Raw genomic sequence first — 9,490 nt, forward strand, 5'->3', positions numbered from 1 at the left:
GCTCCTCAATGTTAACATCAATACCAGACCCTTTGATTAGCTTCCCCATGGCTCAGGGGTGAAGCATCATGCAATGCAGGAGATGCAGGTTCTATCCCTGGGTTGGGAAGATCTTCTGGAGGAGGGCATGGCAACCAACTCCAGAATTCTAGCTTGGAGAATCCCACAGGCAGAGAAGCCTGGTGGGCTACAGTCCATGGGGTCGCACAGAGTCAGACACAGCTGAGCATTGCCGCTATGCAGAAAAAGGATGATTTTGCAGCCCTGCTTAAGTGTTCACGATCACTTGCTAGGTATGAAAGTGATGGAATGTTCTAGAGAACTGCTAATGGCCGACACTGGTGTGACTCTACCTGCCACGAGGTGTCACTGTTTGGCTGCCAGTGTGGGCGTGCTCTGTCACGTCCAACTCTGTGTGACCCCAGGGCCTGCAGCCCCCCAGGGACTGCAGCCCCCCAGGGCCCTCTGCCCATGGGATTCTCCAGGCAAGAATACTGGAGTGGGTTGCCATTGTCTGCTCCAGGGGATCGAACCCCAGTCTCCCGAGTCTCTTGCCTGGCAGGCAGGTTCTTTACCACTGAGCCACCTGGGAACCTTCTGCTGCCCAAGTTCACCAAAAGCAACGAGGGGTTGAGCGCTGAAGAGCCACACTGTAAATTCTGCGGATTTGTTTTTGGCTGTGCTCGGCCTCTGCTGCTGCCTTCTCCAGTTTCGGGGAGCGGGGGCTGTTATCCAGCTGTGTCTGAGCGTCTCGCCGCGGTGGCTTCTCTTGGGAACTCGGGCTCCGGAGCTCTCGGGCTTCATAGCTGCCGCACCTAGCCTCAGGAGTTGCGGTTCTTGGGCTTAGTTGCTCTGAGGCACGAGGAATACTCCCGGATCAGGGAGGGAACCTGTGTCCCCTGCACTGGCAGGCAGATTCTTATCTATTGCGTCACCCAGGAAGTCCAAGAATCACATTCTAAATGAGCAGACTTCCTGCTAAGAAGCTAAACACTGCTCTGAATTCAAGGGAAGTCTAATCAATGATCTGCTCTTTTAAAGGCATTGCTTATGTAAGGAAATTTATATCAACTTTTTTGACATTTAAATCTGACATCTTTGTTAACAAAAACAGCACCAAATAAATTTGCATTTGTCCTATTTGTTAATTATACTTTTATCCACATAAAGAATTTAAAAGGTATGTGTAGGGCCTGAAACAAAATATTGCCTAAGTTAAATTCTTACACTTTGGAAATAAATGTACTTAGTGCTTTGTTTTTAAGAAAAAAGAAAAGCAATTTATGTTAGCATAACTCTAGCTTGGGAAAGTGTTTTTGAAACAGGAGGGAAGGGGGTGGGGTGAAACCTCTGAAATAATGACAGGGCCCGGGGGTACAACATGGACTGATTAGACTCAAGTGGGTCCAAGGCGGCAGAGTCAGCAATATCACGCTCACTGTACTCCCAGACCGCACTAGCCTGTTACTCCAGGAATCTCTTGACATACTTCTTTTGCATTCCAGTCCCCTGCAATGAAAAGGACTTTTTTTTTTTTTTTTTTTTTGGTGTTAGTTCTAGAAGGTCTTCAGGTCCCCATAGAACTGTTCAGCTTCAGCTTCTCTGGCATTACTGGCTGGGCATAGACTTGGATTACTGTGATACTGAGTGGTTTGCCTTGGAAAGGAACCAAGATAGTTCTGTCATTTTGAGGTTGCACCCAAGGACTGCATTTCGGACTCTTCTGTTGACTATGAGGCCTATTCCATTTCTTCCAAGGGATTCTTGCCCACAGTGGTAGATTATAAGGTTCATCTGAGTTAAATTCACCCATTCCCGTCTGTTTCAGTTCACTGATTCCTAAGATGTCAATGTTCAGTCTTGCCATCTCCTGCTTGACCACATCTGGTTTACCTCAATTCACGTACCTAACGTTCCAGGTTCCCACGCAATATTGTTCTTTACACCATCGGGCTTTACATTCACCACCAGGCACATCCACAAGGGAGCGGTTTTTCCCCGTTGGCCCAGCCGCTTCACTCTTTCTGGAGCTATTAGTAATTGCCCTCAGCTCCTCCCCAACAGCATACTGGACGCCTGCTGACCTGGGGGGCTCAGCTTCTGGTGTCGTATCTTTTTGACTTTTCTTACTGTTCATGGGGTTCTCTCAGCACCTCAGCAAGCAAGTGGACTCTCAGAAGTGCCGTAAAAGTTGCAAGGTGGGCCATCAAAACCAAAACATGAGCAGTGGCCCAATGCCTGGAAATTTCCACCTCTTCCCCCAAATAATTGGAATAATCCTCCCGCCCATCAGCCTACGAAATTACGCAGCCCGTACAAGCTACCACACCTCGTGTCGGCGCTGCGCTCCCCTCTGTGGCAGCCCACACTCTGGGCTCTGGGGTATGCTTCTCCCTGAAGAAATCCACTTCTCACCTCTCACTGTCTCCCACGGAATTCTTTCTGAGATGAGACATCAGGAACCTGAGCTTCATCTAGTCCTGAGACCAGGCGTGTGCTCTCGGTTGGAAGACCGTGGGGTTTGGCCGGGTTCAAGCCCCAATCTGAGGGGAGTGGTTTCATCTTCTCAAAGCACGTCTTCCAAAGCAGCTAAACCTTTAGAGCAACAGGGTCACCTGCTGACCCCGAGTTGAGATGGTCCAGGCCGTGGGGATGATGACACTGGAGCTGGCAGGGACCTCTCCTGGGTCCAGCCCCGCCTCTGCCAAGCTGTCACTTAGAGAGCAGAGACCCTCCTCAGGGCCTCTGCTGACACGGGGCAGAAAAAGACGAGAAACAGTCCAAATGCTTTCACCCTCAAAGCACTCGTGATGGGAGCAGCGCCCAGCCCTTGCGAGACTCCGGGTCTCTTGTGCCCTCTGGGTTCTTAGCATCCCTTTCCACCAGGCCCACCTGGGCAGCCTGACTGCACAGCCAGAACCTTCCAGGGGAACTTCGAGGCCCTGGCCTGCGGCACTGGAGAGGCCACACACCCTCACGCTGAACGGAGGCAGCAGAGAGAGGGGCAGGGCACAGCCTCAGAGGACCTACACGGCCATCACGGACACCACGCGAACAGGTTGGAACTGACTGGGCCCAAGACGGTGGAAGATTCAACTTCCAGCGGTCCTTGAGCCTTACTATACACTCTCTCTGACACGTCAGCTAAATGACACACCCACGGACAGCATCCCAGTTCCCAGGCTGATCATGAAAGGTCAGAAAGTGGGCAGTGGGGCCCCTTCCCCAAAACAGAGGGGAGAGCCCCCCACTCATTAGCCTATGAAGTTGCCCAGCTCGTAGAATCAAGCCAGCCCGCACCTCGGGTGCGCCCACCTTGTCAGAGGGACCACACTCTATGGCCTGAGCACCTGCCTCAGGGACCTGCTTGCCCGTTACTGCGGCCCGCTCTCGAATTGTTCCCTGCTGGGAGCCAAGGGTCCTCGTGGCAGCCCGTCCTGGGGCTCAGCCAAGCCTGCGATGGGGGCCTCCTCTCAGGCCCTGCCGTCCTGCAACATCTTCACAAAGGAAGAGGGAGAAGACGGCCTTTCCCTTCTCTCTCTTTCCCTTTCATTATAAAAGCAGAGCCCACTCATTTCTCCAGACAGAGCCCCCTCACCTGCCCTTACCCCTCCCAGTGTCCTGTATTAACACAGCTGCTTCTCACGTATCACTTTGCCTCTCGCTGAACTCCTTCTGGGCTGAGACATAAAGAACCTGAGCGTCAAGTCCTGAAACAAGGCGTATGACTTCAGTTAGAAGATTGTGGGTTCGAGTTCCAGCTGAGGAGTTGAGTTCAAGTCCTCCCTGAAGCCAGACACTGTGGGTTGGAGGTCATCCAGAGGAGGGCAGTTTCGGAACCAGAGTGGAGGAGGCTGGCAGGGCACGGCCACCACTTCTAATACGCCTCACATTTGCCGCGACAGGCGTGCAACAGAATGGGTCAGGGGGGCCCTGTGATGGGGGCTGCTGGAGCAGGACACACATGCACACACAGACGTATGCACGTGCACGCACACACACACATGCCATGCACACGGGCACACACACCGTGCACACGCACACGCGCACACACACACATGCCATGCACACGGGCACACACGCCATGCACACGGGCACACACACACACGCCATGCACACGGGCACACACACACACGCCATGCACACGGGCACACACACACGCGCCATGCACACGCACACGCACACCTTCCTCTCCCAAAGGCATAACCTCACTTCCTGCCCAAGGCGCCCTCTGCTGCCTTAGGCAGAGAGCTGCTTTCACAATCTCCCACTTGCCTGCTGGGTGCCCACCCCACGCCAGGTACCCTTCCAGGAGCCGGGGCCCTGCACTGCCGGGGCGGTGAGAAGCCTCCCCCCACCCGCCCCCGTCCTAGAGGAGGAACGGGAAATAGACAACTAGGCAAAGAGAGAAATCAGACAAAGGCAGGGGAGACGTGCGTGTCATCCCCCAGACAGAGCAGGGAACGTGGCCGAAAGCCTGGGGACGTGTCCCACCGGGATCCCCCCCCCCACGTCTCCACGAAGCTGGCTAAGTGACCACAGCACCCTGATACAGCCGCTCAGCTCCCCGGATGCAAACCCAGGCAGATTTCTCTGGGTGGAAACCCACAGCCCCGGGTCTGCCGTTCACAGACCGGCTCAGCGAGCCCCGCGGAGAAGAGCAGGCAGCCCTGGCAAGGCAGGCAGAGCACCGAGGAGCCGGACGCCACAGCTGGACAGCGAGGGCCCAGCGCCCACGGGCTCCCGAAGCCCAGATGTGGGCAAGGGTGGCGATGCTGACGGTATGTTTTCTCTGCAGGCCAGGCCGCGGCGGATACCGGCACGTGGGTAAATCCCCAAAGATAGTGTTGACTCTGCTCCACAGTGCGCAAACATCCACGCTGTGAATGTTGTCCCCACACTAAACAACGCCCCCCCCCGCCGATTTTACCTAGTTCCGTGGCCTCCTCAGTCCCATCTCAGCACGCGGCTTCTTACCCTTGGAGTGTCTGAACCCTGAGATGCTTCCCTGGTTGGCTTTTGGTTGCAAAGGAAATGGCTCTTTTCAATGGTACCGTGGGCAAGTGTGTCGTAATACTTGTTTTCGCTCCAGCAAGTGGCAGGACCTGTTTGTAAATTGCAGAGCCCCGGGCAGCTGCTGACCTGGGAACTTCTGAACTCTTCGGGAAAAAAAAAAATTGCTGGCAAGATGTAGAGAGACGACAGAGAGACGGGGGGTGATTAAATGAGAACACTGTGTAAAGATCGCTACTGGAGGTGATTGTGTGGCCGCTCACACCCTCCTGCGCTCCCCGACGGACCCCGCCTTCCCTGAGCCCCACCGACGCACCGGCCGGCCTTCGGGGGTAAAGTGGTCCCACAGCCCCCCCCCTGGTCATCCATCCTCCCACGCTGCCTGCCCACCGGACCAACAGCTCCCTGAGGCCTCGCCTGTCTAAAGGCGGCTGGAGAGAAGCAAGTGATGTGGTGGGGCCCTGGAGAGGCTGGTAGACGGTGGTGCAGACAGCCTCTCTGCGTCCCGATGCCGCCCCTGGGGCGGGACTCTGCATGGGCTTCAGGGGCCTGGACGCAGAGGAGAAGCACGGCTGCCTCCCAGCCAGGAATCCTGCGGCGGAGGGCCCGGCCAGCAGGACCGTCAGCCCTCTCTCTGCCCCAGAGAGAGCTGGACTGGACATCCCTCCCTCTGCCCCAGACAGAGCTGCCTGTCTCTAGGGCATCACCACGTACCTGCTCATCTCAAGCAGTCTAGTCACTTCCCATCCTCCGTGCCAGGGACCCAGGAGTGGCAGCAGGCCGGGGAAGGGCACTCCTGCTCAGGCCAGGCGAGGGCAGGCTGATGACGAGCTCTGAGAACCGGACGGGATTGTGAGTCACAAGGAGGGAGAATTCTGTGCAGACAGTGAGCCGCTCACAGCCCTGGCCTCTGTGGTTGGGGTGAGCCGAGTGTCCAGCGCCCCCGAGGAGGGACAGCCAGCTGGGGGGCACACAGTGCCTCCGTGACTGGCATCTCTCCTGAACCGTCTTCCACGGCTGAGAGGCAGCGACACGCCCGCCGCGTCAATGGCCGTCCAAGCCGGGATGGAACTCTACACCAGGACCTGGGCTCTTCCTGGGGAAGAGCACCTGTGGGCACCACAGGCAAATGCAGGATTCTCCAAAGAATCCCAAACATCCTGCTTCTTAAACCCTGGGTGCAGCTGAGTAACAGTGTGATGTTTCACGGTGTCTGACCCGTGGCTCGGGAAGCGCCGCTCAAGTGAGGACGGGGTGGGGAGACAGGCACCTCTCATCTCCACCTCCCCTCCCCCGCCCCCCAGCATGGATGTGTCAGGCCTGTTCTCAACAGCTTTCCTTCATGGTGCTCACACTGCAGTTCCTTTCTTTCCTAGGAGCTGAGAACCCTGTGTCTCAAGAGCTGGTTATGAGCTCTGCTGAACACCTCACCGTGCCTGTGAGGCTAGGGGAGGGAGGGGGCCCGGTCCAGGGGCCTCAGCAGAAAACTACACTGACGGGGGCTCCCTGGCCTGCAGGAGAAGGGGTGCACGGGTTTGCAGAGGTCAGGGCACGGCCCCCGAGTCTCACCCCCACCTCGGGGTTAGGAGAGCCTGAGGTGTGCTGCTGGGGGGCCTCCCAGGCCAGGGGCCGCAGCTGTCCATCTGTCCGTTTGCAGCCCCGTCCCTGGGACTGAGGGGCCTTGCTCTACGTGCTTTGCAGTCGGCCTTCACCACCTATTTTTTGGATTCAGTAAAACAGACAGACTCTACCAAACAAGATGAAGCCTGACTTGTGGGTGTCACACTCCCAGGACACTCTGGGAGAGTCTGACTACAGAACCATTTCCTGGAGTGCCCTGGGGTCCAGAAGAGACCACGATGGTTGAAAGGTTTGCAAATGACTGTATCTTTGGCCTCCTAAGTGACGCTGACATTGCTCGTTGGAAGTTCCTTCCTGCGACCACCACACTCTCAAAACTTTAGCGGTTGTAATGTCTCTCACCCTGAGAGGGGTCTCTGGTCCTGCAGACCCACCACTGAGGAACGAGGACTCGAGCCTCGTGCTGCGGGGACCGGAGGTCGTTTGTGTCCCCTCTGCCGCGGGAGCCCCGGGAAGGCCTGCTGAGGGCGCTTGTGGGACCAGCCTTGCCTGGGCCGCTCGCCTGGTTCAGCCACTGCTCTGTCTCCCTCACAGCAGAGACTCCCTTCTAGATGCCTTCTTTCGGTCCCACTCCGAGGAAAAGACGGCCCCAACTCCAAGAGCGCCAAAGCAAATTTCTTGGGCAGGAAGGCAGAAGGTTGGGGCCCGCTCCAGAGGGACGCCCACCACCCTTGCTGGTCCGGTTCACCCATGCACAGCGGTGGGGCAGGAGTCCAGAGGACGCTGGTGGGCACGAGGTCATCTCTGGGACGGGGCAGTGAGAAGCAGGGCAGGTGTGGTCCCCGGGCCTGGTGATGCCTGAGAAACGTCGAGTCCCGGCCCCGCAGCCGCGCCCCCTACTGTGTGAGGCTGGCAGGGACCCTCCCCCGCCCTCTGGCTTCACCGTCTGGATTCACCCGGGATCTTGAGAGTTGGACCATAAAGAAAGCTGAGCGCCGAAGAATTGATGCTTTTGAACTGTGGTGTTGGAGAAGACTCTTGAGAGTCCCTTGGACTGCAAGGAGATCCAACCAGTCCATCCTAAAGGATATCAGTCCTGAATATTCATTGGAAGGACTGATATTGAAGCTGAAACTCTAATACTTTGGCCACATGATGTGAAGAGCTGACTCATGGGAAAGACCCTGATGCTGGGAAAGATTGAGGGCAGGAGGAGAAGGGGACAACAGAGGATGAGATGGTTGGATAGCATCACTGACTCGATGGACATGGGTTTGGGTGGACTCCGGGAGTTGGTGATGGACAGGGAGGCCTGGCGTGCTGCAGTTCCTGGGGTCGCAAAGAGTTGGACACGACTGAGCGACTGAACTGAACTGAACTGAATACTTGTTTTCATACTCCATTTTCTCTCTATTTTAGATGTTACGTATTCTTTTTCTACTCCTTTAATGGTGATCCTTGACTTTTAACTTACCTTAAGTTAATGAATGTCTTAAACTTTCCGTTTGAATAATAAGAATTTAAGGCCATCCTTCCCGATTTATATGTTGCTGTTTTGGATTAACTGTTTTCAATTTAATCTCCCAAATTAAACTCCTTTTTCTCCATGGACACTATTAGCTTGCATTTCCCTGTATGCTCAACAGTGTCTTTGCTCCTCATTCCTTCTAAGTGTCAGCCCTTTCTACAGGATAACTTCCCTTTTCTGGAAGTTCTATAGAATTTGCTTTAGTGAGTTCTTGGGTAGTAAAACCTCCCAGTTTTTTTTTGTTTTTGTTTTTTTGTTTTAATCTTAAACTGTATTTATGGCACTGGGCATATAATTCTAGATGAACATTTATTTTCTGCCAGAACTTGGATTCTAAATGAAAGTTTGCCAGGCAGAGAGAGGTGGGCAGAAGCAGGGTCCTGTTCCTCCTCTCAGAGCGTGTCCAGTTCTTGCAGCCCGAGCAGGCCCCGTGCGTTCTGTTCTCCCAGCGTTTGTTGTGATGGTGAGTCTGTTGCGCCATCACTGAGCAGTAGTGGGGTTGTCACTGAGCGCGGCGCTCTCTGCTCACTGCAAGCTGAGCCCGTGCCGGTCTCTGTGATAAAAGCTCTGCGTCCGTGAACTCCGTTCACTCTCACAATCTGCTCCTCACTCTTGTTTCTGTGGCATTTTGTGGTTTGCCAAACACTTTATAGTATCCACTTTGCAAGAATGAGACTGAGGACACAGGAGGTGTTGTGCCCTCGAACTTCAGGTAGGGGGACAGGCTCTGCCCCCGACACCAAAGCCCCGCCCCCTCCAGCACATTGTCCCCCCCCCACCCCGACAGTCTCCAAGCTGCTCTCATCGTCCTTCAGATGCCCTTGGCGCCCCAGCTTTCAAGTCACGGAGCAGCTTCTAATAACTGCACAAGTGCGATCTGGTGCAAAATCAGAATTCAGTTTTCTCTTTGTTAAAAAGAACAAGATTTTCTGCTCTTGATAAGAGATTGTAAAAAGTTCTTCTTTACCTTTTGGGTTATCTGCCTGGAAAGCAAAGATTTTGCATCCTATCAAAATCTCCTATGCTTTGTGTTTTTCTTGGGTCTTTGATTACTTGGGAGAATTGAGTCTTCTCCATATTCAAAGAGCTCAGTTTTATTCATAATTATATATATTTTGTGCATGCTAAGTCATTTTAGTCCTGTCCGACTCTTTGTGACCCTATGGACTGCAGCCCACCAGGCTCCTCTGTTCATGGAATTCTCAAGGCAAGAATATTGGAGTGGGTTGCTATTTCCTTCTCCAGGGGATCTTCCTGACCCAGGGGTCGAACTCTTGTCTCTTGCATTGCAGGCAGATTCTTTTCCTTCTGAGTAACCAGGGAAACCCCCAAAACTTCTGTATTTGCCTTTAAAATCTCACACTGTCA

At 54.5% G+C, this 9,490-nt stretch overlaps 1 protein-coding gene across 4 annotated transcripts in view; it reads right to left on the reverse strand.

Moving 5' to 3' along the window:
* Positions 1-5,020, reverse strand: part of UNC93A (unc-93 homolog A) — a 44,856-nt gene extending 39,836 nt beyond the window's left edge. For 3 of the 4 annotated variants that reach the window (XM_042253720.2, XM_042253716.2, XM_060419323.1), the window contains exon 1: positions 4,931-5,020. The gene's annotated coding sequence lies outside the window, so the exon portion shown is untranslated. The remainder of the gene's footprint in view (positions 1-4,930) is intronic. The other variant, XM_042253718.2, reaches the window with a different exon arrangement.
* Positions 5,021-9,490: the final 4,470 nt, after the last annotated feature.

The sequence above is a fragment of the Ovis aries genome, chromosome 8, assembly GCF_016772045.2.
Source record: "Ovis aries strain OAR_USU_Benz2616 breed Rambouillet chromosome 8, ARS-UI_Ramb_v3.0, whole genome shotgun sequence".
In the NCBI taxonomy this organism is placed as follows: Eukaryota; Metazoa; Chordata; class Mammalia; order Artiodactyla; family Bovidae; genus Ovis; species Ovis aries.